The sequence below is a fragment of the Vipera berus genome (genome assembly GCF_964194415.1).
Source record: "Vipera berus genome assembly, chromosome: 3".
Classification (NCBI taxonomy): domain Eukaryota; kingdom Metazoa; phylum Chordata; class Lepidosauria; order Squamata; family Viperidae; genus Vipera; species Vipera berus.
Genome location: NC_138204.1, coordinates 141,686,310 through 141,701,959, shown reverse-complemented (window position 1 = coordinate 141,701,959; position 15,650 = coordinate 141,686,310). Strand labels below are relative to the sequence as shown.

The 15,650-nt window shown below is 41.6% G+C and overlaps 1 protein-coding gene across 8 annotated transcripts in view; it reads left to right on the top strand.

Annotated features, from left to right (window-relative positions):
- RNF152 (ring finger protein 152) overlaps positions 1 to 15,650 on the top strand; it is a 57,402-nt gene that overhangs the window by 21,668 nt on the left and 20,084 nt on the right. The window contains exon 1 of one of the 8 annotated variants that reach the window (XM_081322716.1): positions 9,490 to 9,746. The exons of the other annotated variants lie outside the window; for them this stretch is intronic. The gene's annotated coding sequence lies outside the window, so the exon portion shown is untranslated. Of the gene's footprint in view, positions 1 to 9,489; positions 9,747 to 15,650 lie in introns of those variants that run through there. 8 annotated transcript variants of the gene reach the window in all.

Here is a 15,650-nt window from a genome sequence, read left to right as displayed (position 1 = left end):
TTGAGCTCTCTGACCCAGGCTGAGAATTTTAACTGGGGTTTTATTTTCAGGGATAATTTAATCTTTTAATTCTCTTTTAACTTTGTATTTTATATTGATGTGATTTTAAAATGCCCTGTAAACCGCCCTGAGTCCTTCGAGAAAGGGCGGTATATAAATCTAATAAAATCTAAAATCTAAAATCTAATCTAAAATCTAAAGATGCTTGTATATAAATCTGGCATGATCTTTTAGCTAATGCTGCAGCTGAGCACTGTTGGAGAGCTTATTCTTTTGGTCAAGGAAACCTGTTTTGCTCAGCTTCCGCTTCTGGATGGCTTAACATGCACCACATTTACCACACCTACTTCCTGTAAGCACTGCCAACCAATTCTTCCTTGGTTAAGACTTATACTATTTTATGTATTTATTTTAACTTTGAGTAAATTCGGGTAGTACAAATGTCTATTTTCTCTTTTTTTTACTCACTCTTTCAAGGCAGAACTATGTTTTGCATCCGGGCATTTGTTTATGAGTATTGTATATAATATATTATTTCACTTTAACTTATTTAAAATAGTATACTTCCAATTGCCTGATTTGCTTTTTCCTGGTGTTGCCTTTCTTCCAAATCATTTCTATCAGTTCCATAATGCATATTTTTTTTGGTGTAATTATAAGGAGATAATCAATTTTCAAGTGTAAGGAAGATTGTAGAAAATCTTGGAAATTCATTTTAAAGAAAAGTTTAAACTACATGAGTAGGCTAGAATAAACAAGAAGCTGTATTTCTCCTCAACAGTGTTTCTCAACCTTAGCAAATTTAAGATGCTAAGGGGAAATGGCAAACTACTTATAAACAATTGCAAAAAACCCTTCATAGACATTTTTATGAAGTCACCAGTAATCTGGTTTGATCCAAAGGAAATCTTACCTGAAGGTGTAAAGCTAGAGTTAAGTAAAAATGGAAAAAGTTCCTGAGGCATTCATTTTAAGCAAAAGGAAGTTCTGTTGTCTGTAGGAATATAATTCAAAATTCATGTTAATGAATTTTGAGAGGCGCTTGAGATAATACCTTGAGAGGTGCTTTTTTTTTTTTGCAAACGTTTGGTTTTCTTTAAGGAAAAAAAACTGCTTGTACTGCCATCTGTAGCTTACCAAATAATATGCATTTTTTTCAATAATAGGTTTTTACACCAATGAGAGTGCACTTCCTTTATTTCTGGAATAGGAAAATAAACATTTCCTTTTTGGGGATCATGGAGATATATAGATAGTATAACTTCAATTTCTCTACAATGTTAATCATAGTCATTTGGCTCACAGGTGTTTAAAGTTTGCCTCAACAGGTAGCTATAGTTGCTGACCTTGGCTGATGTAAAAAACAAGTAGGATCAAGTTTGGTTAGTTCTTGGATAATAGAGCCCCTCAGAGGAGCTGTGCTATAGTCTATACCACAGGTCTGCAACCCGCGGCTCCGGAGCCGCATGCGGCTCTTTCAGCCGTCTCCTGTGGCTCCCAGTCCTCTGCCATTTGCAGTCCAAAAAAAAAAAGTAGGACCAAAAAAGTTCAACCAATCAATTCAAATATGCAGGATAGGTGCATATCTCACCTTGGCTCCACTCTTCAGTCAAACCCTGTTCTGCGCATGCGCGCATGTACGTGCATGTGCACACATTTTTTGCGGCTCCCAGTTTTTCCTTTTGTGAGGGAACTGGTTCCGAGTGGCTCTTTCACTGTTTCAGGTTGCTGACCCCTGGTCTATACAAACAAACAGATATACACACCTAGCTTGGATGGCAAACCATTTCCATCTTGTCACCAAAAAATCTGAATGAATAGTCCAGGGGTGGGGAACCTTGGCTCTTTTCTGACTTGTGGACTTCAACTCCCAGAATTCCTGAGCCAGCTGGATCAGGAATTCTGGGAGTTGAAGTCCACAAGTCAGAAAAGAGCCAAGGTTCCCCATCCGTGGGATAGTCCATATAAGACATCAGGACTTTTAAAATCCAATGTACTATTTCAGAGTAAGAAGTAGGTTTTTAAAGATGCAGATGAGAGAACAGAAAACAAACCTTCTTAGGCCTTCCTTAATATTCATGTATCTTTAAAGGCCTATCTCTTGCTCTGAGAAAATACAGTGGATTTTAAAACTGGTTGTAAATGGAGGACTACCTGTACTGCTTGGACTCTAGGAGAGACATACAGTGGTATAGGTAGTCCTCCTCTTATGATCATAATTGAGTCCAAAAATTTCCATTTCTGAGCAAGACAGTTAAGTGAGTTTTGCCTCATTTTATGGCTTTTCTTGCCACAGCTGTTAAGTGAATCACTGCCGTCATGAAGTTAGTAACACGGTTGTTAAGTGAATCTGGCTTCCCCTTTGACTTTGCTTGTCAGAAGGTCGCAAAAGGGGATCACATGACCTTGGGACACAGCAACGGTCATAAATACGAACCAATTCCCAAGCATTCGAATTTTGATCACATGATTATGGGGATGCCGCAAAAGTTGCCACTTTGGAAAACGGTCAAAAGTCAGCACCTTTGCAACTTTGAAAGGTCACTAAATGAACTGTGACAAGTCGAGGACTACCTGCAATCATATTAGAGAGAATAATGATAGGCTACCACTCTGGTCTGTAAGGCTGCCTGCAAGTCAAGTTCTGTGATTGGAAATGCAGCTACTTCTAACCTGACATTTGGTGAAGGTCAGGTTGTGTTTCTCACAGATGTGGGCGTAATCTTAGAGGTTTGCGGTTGTTGAACTACAAGTAGTCCTCAACGTACGACTACAATGGAGCCCCAAATTTCTGTGGCTAAGTGAGACATTTGTTAAGTGTGTTTTGCCCCATTTTATGACCTAACTTGTCACAGTTGTTAAGTGAATCATTGCAGTTAAGTTAGTAATGTGGTTGTTAAGTGAATCTGGCCTCCCCATTGACTTTGCTCGTCCCAAGGTCGCAAAAGATGATTACATGATCCTGGGACACTGCATCCATCATAAATATGAGTCAGTTGCCAAACATCTGAATTTTGAACACATGACCATGGGGATGCGGCAATGGTCATAAGTGTGAAAAATGGTCATAAGTCACTTTTTCCAGTGCTGTTGTAACTTTGAATGGTCACTAAGCAAACTGTATATGGATTATCTGCAGGCAGTGTTTATTTCAACTTCCAATGTTGAATCTGTTAGGCACAGTGGGGGGTGCAGGGGGGGCCGGCCGCACCGGGCGCAACATCTGGGGGGGCGTGCTCGCACTCGCAGCTCTCTGCCCCGCCTGGCTCACTCACTCTCACTGCAGTGCTGGCTGTGCGAATCCGATCTGAGCCGCCGGGTCACCGCCCACTGTGGAGGGGGGGGGTGCCAGGCGTGCGGTGCGGTGCGGAGAGAGAGCGAGGGACTATCTGGGGGAGGGACAGTGCAGCGGCCGGGTGCTTGCCCCGGGTGTTGACAACCCACGCTACGCCACTGGTTAGGCAGGCTATTTTTCCCCCAGAGTTTGGACTATTTGGGACTAGGCTGCTACAAATCTTAATTAATGACTAATCTGCCTCATTCTGGTTGGTTAATCAGTGATAAATTAGGTGATTAAATATAAATGTATTTGCATATTACTAAAACACATCTGTAGCTGCCTTTCTGCATGAAGTTTGAATTTGCAGTGCAACAAAAAGATGTCTCTTTAGTGTTACTAGGGTTGTTTTATAAACACTCCATCAAACCTAAAATAATGTTAGAATGTAATCTATTAAGATTTGGTTCCTTCAGATTAAACAAAAATGTTCATTGATCTAGTTTAACTGGTTTTCATTCTACAAGTTGAAACACTACAACAAACACTGTTCAGAATATGCAAAATAATATACATGTCATTTAAGAAGAGTATAATAAAACACATATTCCGGACTAAAGAAAGTTAATCATGCTTATATTCCACCTACATTTCATCTTTTTTTGGTTTATTGATTTCAATCTTGAATAAATATGCATAATTTCCAGAGAGAAAATTGCTGTACCACAACACAACAATAGCTCCTTTATTTTGGCTTGCTATCATATGCAGTAGGAGTCATGACTTGCTTTAGATTTACTTTAGATCTCTAAACAAGATTTGCTTTAGATCTCTAAACAAGAGTTTATATCCAACATTATTTTCTGGTTATTTGATTGCAAATGCAGTTTAGGATTATGTCTAAATTATTACACATGCTTTATTTGTGGGGTTTGGTTCATTCTTCATTTGTTTTTCTGTCCCATCTAGGTTTTTAAACATTTCACAGAGGCGGGGCTAAAAAAAACAAGAAAACAAATCAGGAGTTGTCCAAAAACAACTCTGTAGGTCTGAGTGTGAGTTGTTTTTGCTTTAGTCATATGAACCGTGTTTAAAGTACTCTATTTCTCAACCTGTGTTAACCCAGGGGTGTCAAACTTGCTGCGTCACATGATGTATCACAACGTATCGTGACTTTCCCCCCTTGTCGGAGCTGAGGTGGGCACAGCTTTCGTGTGACACATCCGGCCGTGGGCCAGCAGTTTGACACCTCTGTGTTAACCAATTGAATTCAGTTACTTACTTCTGGATAAACAAGTGTTAAGATTTTGCCTGAAAAATACAGTTCCATGTGAATTTATTTAATGTAAAGATTTGTATGTATTTATCCTAATCAAATTATGATGTGTAAAAACATACTACTGTTACATAACTTTCTTGAAATGCAGTTTATGAACTGTAGTGGTGATATTTTGGAATTTGAGGTTTTGCTCAGATAAAACAGTGATTTGGAAAAAACAGGAGGAACAAGTTGCAGTATTTTTCTGGAATCCGATATTGATGGTCACATTTCTATATAATAGGCATTGGGTTTATATACCATATTCCTATGCACGTCATTAGTTTTGCAAAACAAACTTATGAAGTTGAGATTTTAATACTTTCTTTGTTACTTTCAGGGACGCGGTGGCTCAGTGGGTTAGGACGCTGAGCTTGTCGATCAGAAGGTCGGCAGTTTGGTGGGCCAAATCCCGAGTGCCACGTAACAGAGTGAGCGCCTGTTACTCGTCCCAGCTTCTGCCAACCTAGCAGTTCGAAAGCACGTAAAAATTCAAGTAGAAAAATAGGGACCACTACGGTGGGAAGGTAACAGCGTTCCATGCGCCTTTGGCGTCTAGTCATGCCGGTCACATGACCACAGAGACGTCCTTGGACAAGCGCTGGCTCTTCGGCTTTGAAACGGAGATGAGCACCGGCCCCTAGAGTCGGAAACGACTAGCACGCATGTGTGGGGGAACCTTTACCTTTACCTTTTACCTTGTTACTTTCAGGGATTTTGAATGACTTTGGTAAAGAACTTCAGACAGTCTAACTCCATGGGAATAGAAGGGATCAGCCATTGTATTAATATGCTTTCAAAGCTGACCGATGAGAAAAGTATAAAAGTTCAGGGAAAAGTGGCAATCCAGTAGATTTTAAAATTTGAACTCATTTTATTTTGTGACCGTGCTCATCAAATAGAAGAAAGTACAGATACATATCTCTCTGGGATGGGAATCAATATCATCTGTCTATAATTTACTAAGACTCTCATTGTATTTATCTGATGCATTATACTGCAACGGTTTTTGACTTAAGGTACCTAAAATCCGCTAACTTTAAAGAATGTGTAAAAAAATCTGGGACCCATAACTGGTGGAGCAGTGGGCTAATGCCTCCTTAAGTAACACCAGCTGCCTGCAATTAGTGCAGGTTCGCGTCCCACCAGGCTCAAGGTTGACTCAGCCTTCCATCCTTCCGAGGTAGGTAAAATGAGGACCCAGATTGTTGGGGGCAATAAGCTGACTTTGTAATAATGCCGCTTGGGGGGGGGCAAAAGCCCTAATAAGCAGGCATATACATAGAATGAAGGCTATTGCTAAGCACATTGATTTGTGCTTTAGATTGTAAGCCGCCCTGAGTCTTCGGAGAAGGGCGGGATATAAATGGGATTAAATAAAAAAAAATCTAAAATTTAATATTCATTCTGATCACATCAGACTGCACTACTTTCTTCTCAAAGGATGACCCAGTGCAGGGGTAGGCAACCTTGGCTCTTTTATGACTCGTGGACTTCAACTCCCAGAATTCCTGAGCCAGCCACGCTGAGGGAAAAGGGAGAGGTTTCCATGCTGAGCCAGGCTGGCTCAGGAATTCTGGGAGTTGAAGTCCACGAGTCATCAAAGAGCCAAGGTTGCCTACCCCTGACCCAGTGTGTCACAGGGTTGTGTTAGTCCTCTATTAAAATTAAGGGTGATATTTTTCCTTCAGTCTTGATCCAGTCTTTTCTAAGATCCAGCTGTCTAAATATGAAAACATGAAAGAACGTGCATAAAACCTAATAATCTTCCCTCATTTTTGGGGAAAGAGGGATCTGAATTGGATAAAATAGTCTATTGCTTTCTTGTTCACATTATAGGAGATAGAGTTGCTTAGCATCATTCCAGATTGAATTCCTTGGGAACCTGCTCTGTTAAATCTAATTTTCTTTCCATCTGCTCTTAGACTGGAAAATCCTATTTGGTTTTAGTCTCCAACTTGTAAAAATGGGTAAAGGAATATTTTTCTTTGCAAGCAGAAGATGGATTAAACGGCTCATTTTTTAAAAAAGTTTTTTTAGAGTTAAAACTAAAACTAAAAAAGTTTGTTTTTTAGAAAAGAAAGCAAAGTCCCTCTATAACCATTTCCTACAGCTAACAGTGATACAGATGCCCAATCTTCATCCAGTGACTTGCCTTGCCATTCTGAAAACTTTTTCAGAAACTATTTTTGTTCCTTCTGCAGGTTGGTGGAAATTATTTTCTGAATGCAGTTTTTCTTAGGTTATTAAGTTCCTTGATGTAGCTTTCTAACCATTTGACTTTTTATTTTTATTTTAAGGATCCCAATGCTCTACTTTTTAGAAATTTGTTTTAGAATACATATGATGTTCTTAGCTTGGTTAGCAGTTCTTAAGGCATAGTGTAGTAATAATAGTTTATTATCAAAGAATAAGAAACAATTTTAATGTGAATAGAGCTAGATAAAGCAATTATGCTGAAGAAGAAAGAATTCTTGTAATTTAAGTTAGGTCATTTCAGTTGATAGTGTAGGCAAATCTTTTCCCAGCATTTATATAATTGCTTACAGTAACAGTAGGAAAACCTATTTTGCTTGCACACTAGTTTATGGCTGAACTTCAAAACAAAACTGATCCAGACATTGTCAGCCACAATTAGATTCTTGAATCAAAGTGGTTTAAAGTTGATTAAAGTTATACTCCAGAGGATAAGGGAAAGAAGAATGACTTGCAATATAATGTGTATGTTCTCTAACTTATGGATAAACCCATATAGACAAACAATCTGAGGCAATGGAGCTATGGATATCTGACTTGAGAGGCATCACTCAGTTTTGAGAATTTCATTGCATTTCTGTAGGGAAAAAACTTGTGTACTTATGTCCTTTCCCTTCTTACCCTGCTAACGGTAATTGTGACTCAATGCTTCAGCAAAGAGCATATGCTTTTTAAAATCCCTATATGTAATTTAGATGTCTAAAATACATGTGCAGAAGTATGTGTTCCCACTAATACTTGAAATAAGATTAACCTTGTTTTGGTTGAGGAAGCTTCAGTCTTTCTATCTTACTGAAGGCGGAATATAAAATATGATAGATTACAACATGTTGCCCATCGTTTCATTTGGTTTCATGCTGTCTTCCAAAAATTGGGAAGAATTGCTTTTATATTTCTTACATGCTATTTTTAATGTCAAATCTCTCCGAAACAGATTTAAAATTAACTCTCGACCATCTTCCCATTTGCTGACTTAAAAATGCTGAGAACATGAAGCGACCATAGTTTCTTCAACAACAAAATTCTCAACCCTAGCTGATATAAAAGAGGCAAGGAAGGGAAGATAAGCAGCAGGTACCCCATGGAAAATTGGGGAAAACCGAAGAATTCTGTCACTTTCACTCTTTTGCTCCACCTGACAACCAAGAGGTTGATATGAAAGGATGAAGCCAGCATTCTTCTTAGAAGATCTATTACAGACATGTCAAACACAAGGCCCGGGGGCCGGATCCGGCCCGCGAAGTGGTTTCATGTGGCCCACGAAACCATTCTGGAAACAGTGAGGGAACGGCCCCCACTGCCTTGGCCCTGGCCCAGAGACCCTCCTTCTGCCAGAGATCCCCAGATCTGTCCCACTCCTGCCCAGGCCCCCATAGGCACCCTTGATGCGAATGATGTATAGCTAGCCATGCCCACCCAGTAGGCCATACGCACTCTGGCCACGCCCACCCAGTAGGCCACGCCCACCCTTGCTATACCCACCTGGCCCCCTGAGGGCAACCGCATTGCTGATGCGGCCCTCAATGAAATTGAGTTTGACACCCCTGATCTATTAGAATGGCCAAAGCTGAGGAACCAGGAGGAGTGAGGCAGAAAATCCCTTCATAGCTCCATTGGGGAAAGCTTGCCCCAAGATTTGCAGATTTTTTCAGCCTTTGCAACTGAAAATTAATTCTTCAGCAGAGCATTGTCTCAGCTGCCAAAGAGCAAAAAAGTATGACACTAGACTAGAGGAATATAGAGGTGATCTGGGAGCAGGTTAAACTTCTCATCTACAAACATCTTTAGAGCACAGAGATATCATAAAAGACTAACAGGAAGAGTGATCATTGTGCTAGTTAATTTTTTTGGGTAGCCTAATAATTCTTATCAACATAGGGACGCGGTGGCTCAATGGGTTAGGACGCTGAGCTTGTCAATCAGAAGGTCGGCAGTTTGGCGGGTCGAATCCTGGGTGCCGCGTAACAGAGCGAGCGCCTGTTACTCATCCCAGCTTCTGCCAACCTAGCAGTTCGAAAGCACGTAAAAATGCAAGTAGAAAAATAGGGACCACTACGGTGGGAAGGTAACATCATTCCGTGCGCCTTTGGCATCTAGTCATGCCAGCCACATGACCACGGAGACATCCTTGGACAAGTGCTGGCTCTTCGGCTTTGAAACGGAGATGAGCACCGGCCCGTAGAGTCAGAAACGACTAGCACACACGTGCGGGGGAACCTTTACCTTACTAATTCTTATCGACAGACTTTATATGATCAAGTACTATAGCTATATGTTTGCAAGAGGGTTAACACTTCTTTACAAGCAATTCAGTGATTACAAATTTACCTATATGAATTAGGCTATATACTAGTGTAACTTTTAAACATTATTATTACCCTTTGGCTCATTGTAAAAAAAGTGCAGCACAGACCTGCTCTGACCATTATTATGATTGCTGCAAGAGTGAAAGAAGATATAATAAAAGATAATTCTGCATAGTTCTCTCCCGCAGTTTTCATTAAGTGTCAGCCCTTTTTGGCAGCAAAAAATAAATGAAATGAATGAAATGAAAACTATTCATTTATTCCAGTGCTTTCTGGAATAAATGAATTCTTACTAAATTCAGTTTCCATTCAGTTATCGTGTGTAGGTCTTTTAAAAATTCAGTATAAAATGAAAGCAAAGGAATGTACTTGTCAGCAAATCCTCCCTGATGTTATCTAAGATTCTTTGGTGTTAGTTCTGGTAATTGGGAGATCTTGTTCAGAACATCTGATCTGAGAATGTTTAGTTTACTGTTGTTGTCAGTATCTGCAAAACAGATGTCCCCTCCCAATCCTACTGTTCCATCTCCAGGTAGTCCTCGATATATGACAGCCCAACATTTCTGTTGCTAAGTGAAACATTTATTAAGTAAGTTTTGCCTCATTTTATGACCATTCCTGCGGTTAAATGAACCACTGCATTTATTTATTTTATTTTTTTTATTTTAATTCCATTTATATCCCGCCCTTCTCCGAAGACTCAGGGCGGCTTACAAGCTTAGCAGTAGCCTTCATTCTATGTATATGCCTGCTTATTAGGGCTTTCACACACACACCAAGCGGCATTATTACAAAGTCAGCTTAATTGCCCCCAACAATCTGGGTCCTCATTTTACCTACCTCAGAAGGATGGAAGGCTGAGTCAACCTTGAGCCTGGTGGGATGAGAACCTGCACTAATTGCAGGCAGCTGGTGTTACTTAAGGAGGCATTAGCCCACTGCTCCACCAAGGCTCTTTGTTTGTTAAGTTTGTTAAGTTAGTAGCATGGTTGTTAAGTGAAACTCGCTGCCCTGTTGACTTTTCCTGTCAAAAGTTCGCGAAAGGAGCATACATGACCCCGGGACCCTGCAATCGTCATAGATACGAGTCAGTTGCCAAATGTCTGAATTTTGATGATGTGACCATGGGGGATGCTGCAAGGCTCGGTATATCTGAAAAACGGTCATACGTCACTTTTTCCAGTGCTGTTGTAACTTTCAGCGGTCACTAAATGAACTGTTGTAAGTCGAGGACTATCTGTGTTCCTCAACGGTTTTCTCAAAGTACCAAGCTGCTAGAAGTGATGTTCAGGAAATGGTCCTACTCTGAAACAATCCTGTTTTATCTGAGTACTGCAAACTGTTTCTGTTTCAAATACTGGTTTCCTGAAAATTGCTGGTCATCCCAGAATAGCTTGTTGTTGTTGTTAGTTGTGAAGTCGTGTCTGACCCATCGCGACCCTATGGACAACGTTCCTCCAGGACTTCCTATCCTCTACCATCTTCTGGAGTCCATTTAAGTTACTGCTTCAGTAACTCCATCCAGCCACCTCATTCTCTGTCGTCCCCTTCTTCTCTTGCCCTCAATCTTTCCCAGCATTAGGCTCTTCTCCAGTGAGTCCTTCCTCCTCATTAGGTGGCCAAAGTATTTGAGTTTTAGCTTCAGGATCTGGCCTTCTAAAGAGCAGTCAGGGTTGATCTCCTCTAGGACTGACCGGTTTGATCGCCTTGTAGTCCAAGGGACTCGCAGGAGTCTTCTCCAGCACCAGAGTTCAAAGGCCTCAATTCTTTTGCGCTCAGCCTTTCTTATGGTCCAACTTTCACTGCCATACATTGCAACTGGGAAGACCATAGCCTTGACTATACGCACTTTTGTTGACAGGGTGATGTCTCTGCTTTTTAGTGTGCTGTCTAGATTTGCCATGGCTTTCCTCCCGAGGAGCAAGCGTCTTTTAATTTCTTGATTACAGTCCCCATCTGCAGTGATCTTGGAGCCCAGGAAAATAAAATCTGTCACTACCTCCATTTCTTCCCCATCTATTTGCCAGGAATTGAGAGGGCCAGAATAGCTAGATTGATGAAATATCCCAGAAGTCTCTGTGAACGGTAGGTTTTGTATATCCATAGTTGTCAGCGATTAGCCTTGCAGTGTTTTACCAGTACTTTTCTTGATGCAAAGCATGTGCTTGAGATTACCTTCTCAGAAGGATCATGGCAAAAAGAACGATTATCCAGAATAATCATGGAAACCGTTTCTCTGCAGAGGTTAACCAGAGAAGCCACACAGGTAAAAGTTTATTTTTGAATTAACAGACTTTTTAATAAACTACCCAAGTTCTTTGCATGCATATTTTGTCTGCCTGTTAAGTGATATTATTGCTAACCATTTGTGACATACTGTATTTGTATTGTGTTGTTCTTACCCAGTGATAAAATTGCTTCGAGAATCTTCTGAACAAAAGAATGGGCTATATTAGACGAAGGAAGGGTCAATGGGAAAGATAAAAAAGATGAAGGAACTTTTTCACCTTTATTTGTGTTGTTTGCTAATTTGCTTGTTGCAATCACACTGTGCTTGTGCATCGCACAGTGTGGAAATTTCTGCTGTTTGGAAGAATGCGCGTGACGCTTTGTCATTCTGGGGCAACTTTTTGGACCTATATTCATGCACGTGGCTCGTGTTTTCTCACTTCTACTCTTTTTTTAAAACTTATTTCATGAAAACCAACAATGTTACTTTGAAACAGGGTTGGGTCACATTAAAAGAAGATTGGGTAACCTAAAACCTTTAGTCAGCCCTTACAGTGGGCTCCCGAAGTCTCGGTTCAGCACACCACAGATATTTTGTGGTAAAGTGCCATTTTAATAATGGTAACATTTTTAAACTTAAAATTTAAAGCTTATGTATTATATTTTTTAACATCATTTCCCCAAACTGAGAGCATAGTATCTCATTTTGTTATATTTTAATGGGATTGTTGTTGTTGTTAGTTGCAAAGTCGTGTCTGACCCATCGCGACCCCATGGACAACGTTCCTCCAGGCCTTCCTGTCCTCTACCATCTTCTGGAGTCCATTTAGGCTCACACCTACTGCTTCAGTGACTCCATCCAGCCACCTCATTCTCTGTTGTCCCCTTCTTCTCTTGCCCTCAACCTTTCCCAGCATTAGGCTCTTCTCCAGTGAGTTCTTCCTTCTCATTAGGTGGCCAAAATATTTGAGTTTCAACTTCAGGATCTGGCTGGACTGACTGGTTTGATCGCCTTGCAGTCCAAGGAACTCGCAGGAGTCTTCTCCAGCACCATAGTTCAAAGGCTTCAATTCTTTGGCGCTCAGCCTTTCTTATGGTCCAACTTTCACAGCCATACATTGCAACTGGGAAGACCATAGCCTTGACTATACGCACTTTTGTTGACAGGGTGATGTCTCTGCTTTTTAGTGTGTTTAATGGGATATGGGATCATATAAGACACAGAATAAAATGCCTTAAGATTGTATTAGGGGGAGATTTGCCAGAACTGGGCAAATTTCCATAGCAGTGAAATTGTTCAACCAACTGGTATTGAAAACAGCCAGCAAACATTATGAACCATTTAGTACTCCCCCCAGTTGACCAATAGGAGAGTGGGGAAAAATGTCAGCCGTGACTCATCTTTGAACAATTACAAGGTCTTAAACAATAAGATCCTTTGCCCCCACTTGACAATAGATTGGAATGAAAACAAATTATTAGCACTAACCCATTCATGCTTTCAGTTTGTGTTTAAATTTATCTGGTTGGTTGCAAGGAAAATCTGAACAGTTGCTATCGGGAGAACCTACTTGTTGCAAAGCCATCATTCCTCCTGTTTTTACTGTATTTAAAATTCATTGTGAAGCTGGCCTTTTGCAACCAGATACTTTTCACAATCACTGCAATCATAGTTCATTGTTTCTGTGTTGACAAGATAGGAGAATGCAGCCAGGATTGATCCAGTCTTTTGATTGTTAGAAGACTACCCCTGGATCCATCAATAGTTTAGAAAAAGAAAGGGATTAAATTGGTAAGTGTTATTTCTCTGAATTTTTCTCTTCTTGTTCTACAAGGTGCCAGGCTGTGTGAGTTCCAGTTACTCTGGAGACAAATTCTATTATGAAATTGTGAATGTTATATAATTTTAAATTTCTGAAGCTGGGAGGTAGGGCATGACCAAGAGTTTCTACCAGTGGAGAAACTGGATTGCCTACCAAGTCAACCTTTTAAAATGTTGCAAAAGAAAACACTTCACAACTAAAGCAATAATAAATTGGCGCAGGTCTTATTCTCTACCAGCACTGCTGCATAGTTTCTGTAGTTGTTCTTAAACTCCTGTAGATGAACCCTAATTTTGGGGGTCAGCTGAGAGACCAAATGAGAGCATCCAAACTTATTTTACTGGCCCTTGGTTGAGATAAATCAATATGTGATAAACTGTTTGGCGTTGATGTCATTTGCAAAAATAGCTGCCACTGGGCTCCATCCTCACTCTACCCATTATGAGAAAAGCCTTGCCTTTTGAGACTTTCCAGAAGCCTAACAGGGTAGCAGCCTGGGGAAAAGTTGAGGGGGCTGTGGCTGAGAAGATCCTGCTAGGAAAGGGATCTGTAGTGTACCCACATTATATGACCTGGTGGCACCAGGGCAGCAGATACCCTTAGAAAGTAGTCATACTGTAGATAACGTGGCCCTGTGCCATGAAGACTTTCAGGTTCCAAGTTGTTACTCTACAAGAGGAAGAAGTCAAACTTTGATGGCCTTTGGCATGGAACTGTATGACAAAGTGCATGTGCTGTATAAAGATAAAACCCATAATATAAAATTTCACCATGTTGATAATGGTGAGGTGAATTTGTATTACAAGTAGACTTTTGATCATTGGCCTGTGCCTAGGAAATACTGTCCTAAGAAGGCAGAAATTAAGATTCATGGGGTTTTCAGATACCAGGAATTTTCCAGACTTTTTCCAAACCATGAAGAAAGAGATCAAACTGTAGTGATAAAAAAAATTGGCTATGTTGAGTGATTTTTACAATTTGCCCATAGTCTCTTATGGAACCCCCTCCAGTTTTCACAGAATTTAGGACTCCGCAGAATTCTGTTTAAAAAGCCCATGTCTATGCAATATGTAAAATAGCTAAGGAAATAACCTAGAAATATCTTTGAACTGAAGTGTAAGACCTCTAGTTATAAATTTTGCAGTCATCTAATCTTGGATAGTATGTTCCATGTCAAATATCTTGACGTACATTTCAAGTCCATATGGTTAATATGTTCTCAAGCTAACAATATATACTCCAGGCAAAGCTGTAAAATGTAAAACCATGAAGCATTTTAAGGACTCCTTAGAGTCTGCACATCAGCTTTTTGCAAGATAATTAAAATGTGAAATTATCACAAATCCTTTTTTTTTAAATTACTTGTGGGAGGTCCACATGGGGAATAGGGGAAATTAACTATGGTGATTTTTCACACGAAAACCTTAGAGCTAACTTCACTTCTTCTGTGCCTGTATGGATCTATCAGTATGGTTATACTCTTGGTAAAATAATGTCCCATGAGTTTCTTTTTCTGCATATGCTAACGGGATGATTGACATTGCATTTATTACTTTATGAGTACCGTATATACTTGAGTATAAGCCGACTCGAGTATAAGCCGAGACCCCCAATTTCACCCCCAAAAACTGGGAAAAGTTGTTGACTCGAGTATAAGCCGATCCGCCGTTCTGCAAGCCTCCGCCGCTGGCGGAGGCTGGATCCGCACTCTGCAAGCCTCTGCCGCCAGCAGAGGCTCGATCCGCCATTTTGCAAGCCTGAATACACAGGAATACCCTGTGTGGCCGCGGCTCTCGGGGAAGCCCTGGCTGTCCGCTTCCTCGCTCCACGCTGCCATTCGGGGCCCGCGCGTTCCCCGGGCAAATCGCGGCGCCCAGCAGGCGAGGAAACACGCCCGCTCCAGTCGCCCCCCCTTCCCTCAGGAGACGCGAAGCAAGTGACCGCACGGAACTTACCGAGGACTTGCGCGCGGCCGAGGCTTCGGTGCTTCCAGGATCGCGCGCACCTCTCCCAAGCCGCCGCCGTCCGGAGACCTGCCGAAGTTTGGGGAGGTTTGGGGAGGTGCGCGCGCACCTCCCCAAACCTCCCCAAACGTCGGCAGGTCTCCGTTCCTCCGCGCAGACCTGCCGACGTTTGGGGAGGTTTGGGCGCCTCCCCAAACCTCCCCAAACGTCGGCAGGTCTCCGTTCCTCCTGCCGACGTTTGGGGAGGTTTGGGCGCCTCCCCAAACCTCCCCAGGTCTCCGTTCCTCCGCGCAGACCTGCCGACGTTTGGGGAGGTTTGGGCGCCTCCCCAAACGTCGGCAGGTCTCCGTTCCTCCTGCCGACGTTTGGGGAGGTTTGGGCGCCTCCCCAAACCTCCCCAGGTCTCCGTTCCTCCGCGCAGACCTGCCAACGTTTGGGGAGGTTTGGGCGCCTCCCCAAACCTCCCCAAACGTCGGC